Consider the following 2,836-nt stretch of genomic DNA (forward strand, 5'->3'; position numbering starts at 1 on the left):
TGCCCGCGCTGCTCATCACGGGCAGCTCCCCTCTATAAATTCGTGTATTATGGAGTGGAAAGTAGTTTGCCGCTGTCACTCTTTGAGGTGTCTTTTGTAGGGAGAGATTCCTTTTTCCTTTCCCACTTCGCGTCCAAGGTAGAATGGAAATTCTAGTATTTCCATTTTTAATCTTTGTTTTGATTCGATCATGTTTCTTAATTTTTGATTGTTTTTTGGTTACCTACGGGATGTATCTTTTCGACAGATCTGGTGATTTTGGATCCCGGCGAGGTTTTCTTGGTTCATTATTTCTTGTTTGAACTCAATATAATGCTTTCAATTGTTTATAATCGAACTTGTAAACATGATGAATGCTTTTCTTTCGTTTTTACTTCAGATCTGCAACAAATCTTCAAGGAAAAATGGGATCCAATTTCGTGTCCAAGGAAGACCACCATCACCAGGCTCCGTCGCGGCGGGGCGTTAGGAGGACCTGGTCCTCCAACTCGTCCACGTGCGGCCAGGGCGTCGCCGCTGTCCCCAAGTGCGTGTGTGCTCCAGCCACTCATGCGGGCTCCTTTAAGTGCCGCCTCCACCGGGCGAGCTCCCACGGCCACTCGCCCCCCTCCCCCACCTCGATCCGTCCGCCGCCGCCGTCCGCGAACTCCTCTCGCGCTCCCACCGTGGAAGCCCAGTGACTCGAACGAGGGCCAGAGCGAGGAAGAACTGTTAAAGAAGGGAAACATTTGGTGATTCCCGATGGCTAGCGAGAGTTTTCATCTTGGCATGGTGTATTGTGTTTTCCACCCATACTCTGCTTACTGCAGCTTCCTTATTTTATTTTGTACGGAAGAAACAGCACCGAGTGTGATTAGTGTTGTAATTAGTTCTATCTCCCAATCGCCAGCTGTGAGAGATGTTGCCTACTCCAGTAATTTCTTTCTATCTTCTTGTTGTTGAAGCTGTTCTTGTAAATATGATCTGTTTCTACTTTCTAAAGCCAAAAAAACACAAAAGGCATCAGTGTTCTAATCTGATTGGTGTGTGTTTGAAAGATGACAAGTTAACATATGGAGGTGGCCAACTTTTTTTCCCATTCCCTTTTCTTAGTTGACGACAGTGAATTTATTGGTTGCCTTGTATCTGTCCAGGTTCACGAGCTGCTCCGAGAAACGAAAGAAGGTTCAGATGTTTAATCTTCTTTTCCAAATGCGATCAACCACAGCAAAAGAAGGTTCAGATGTTGATAAACTTGTTCATATATGTTAAATTTCAGTGCTTTCATTGATGAAGATGATTGCCTTTAGAATGTTTGCTGAATTGTGCCTGTAGTGATAGCATGCATTCTTTTTCTCCTTTCCAACTCTGTTAACCTAGTGATTCCTTGTAGTTTACTGTTCCAACATGGTAGATCCTGTTCTGGATGAATCCTCAGGTTTGATAGTATATCCGATGACTGCTACTTCTTTCCATTTTCCTGCCATAGCCGGCTTGAAGGACATGCATATCCTGTACTACAATCGTCCTTATTTGGCACTTCCACACAAAATGGATCAGCATGGGTACAATTTCAATTTGTCCAAATGTGCTCTGATGCAGCTAATGAAGAAATTTTTTATCTAGTCAGTACTTCAAGTATAGGTAGGAAGTTATCACATCAGAAGCTTATGCATGTGGGCCTTGTATACTGCCGCCCTTCTTTATCTTGTTCCAAAACTATGGTGGCGTGACTTTTGGTTCACCAGTTGTGGACGTAAACATATGGAAAGTGCTGTTTGATGAAATGAAAGAAAAAGAAAGATTTGACAGCCTAAAAAAAAGGTTTTTGACTTGTCAAAGTTTAGCTTGTTTTCTTCTACACTTCCAGAAACCGTGTGCTTTCATCTGCCACCACTGGTGTTACTTTGCTTAATTGTGAGACATGTTCTTTTTGCAATTTCTACAATGTTCCAAAGTTCCCCCTCTGGAGGTATTTTAATGCATATCAGTTAATTGTTATGCTAGATTTCTTTGAATTGTGCACGAGAGCAAACCATTGATTGATGTGTGCTGTGAACCAACACTGGGTTCTTCAGTCTTAAATTTTTATGCTGATATTTTTGAACCATGCAATGCTATATGCTGTGATCCAGTCTAGGGACTAGGGACTTCATTCAATTTATTTTTTTGTCTGAGTTTAAATTCATGTGCTACATTTCTTCAAACCATGCATTTGGAAGCTATGGTTATTGCTATGTGCTGTGAATCAGTCTGGTTTTTTCAATCTTTCTTGAAGGTGCATCAAGCTTCTTGTGAGCCATAGAAATATATCTTGATCTTTTCTTGGTCACAACTTGTGAGATATACAGAACTTAGTCGTGCTTTGTGTGCTGTAGCCCGTGCTTGTTGCTCCACTGTTACATATTGGCTTTTATCCATGTAGTGCACTGTTTAGAAACAATTCACGTTCCTTTTCCATGTGTTAACTTAGGAATAATTATCTATTGTTCTCCCCCCTACTTAGCTACCTTTAATGTCTTAGTCTTTACATGATATCCCTATAGTTAGAAAAGTAAAATATTTAAGTTTATTTATTCTTAACATCGTTAGTTTTACCGGCGAAAACATGAAAACAAAGGACAAAAAAATAATTTTAACGTTCGATGATAGACGACATCGATGGTGGTATCTGATAGACACACTGGCGTCGATGCCGACGTAGTTATTTGGCCGCCTCTGACGGTGATAAGATCCGCTCTCCGACACCACTAGCCTCCACGAGAAGTGTATCGTTGATCTCATTGTGGCGTCGACACAGATGATGGTAGTCGTCATGGCATCCACAGCAAAGATGGTAGTCACCTCATCGTTGACC

The 2,836-nt window shown here is 41.7% G+C and overlaps 1 long non-coding RNA gene across 1 annotated transcript; it reads left to right on the forward strand.

Annotated features, from left to right (window-relative positions):
- LOC135651105 (uncharacterized) lies at nucleotides 1-1,016 on the forward strand. The gene is made up of 2 exons (XR_010501732.1): nucleotides 1-138; nucleotides 380-1,016. It is a non-coding gene; the product is annotated as an uncharacterized LOC135651105 (long non-coding RNA).
- Nucleotides 1,017-2,836: the final 1,820 nt, after the last annotated feature.

This window comes from Musa acuminata, chromosome BXJ3-10, assembly GCF_036884655.1.
Source record: "Musa acuminata AAA Group cultivar baxijiao chromosome BXJ3-10, Cavendish_Baxijiao_AAA, whole genome shotgun sequence".
NCBI classification, from domain to species: Eukaryota; Viridiplantae; Streptophyta; class Magnoliopsida; order Zingiberales; family Musaceae; genus Musa; species Musa acuminata.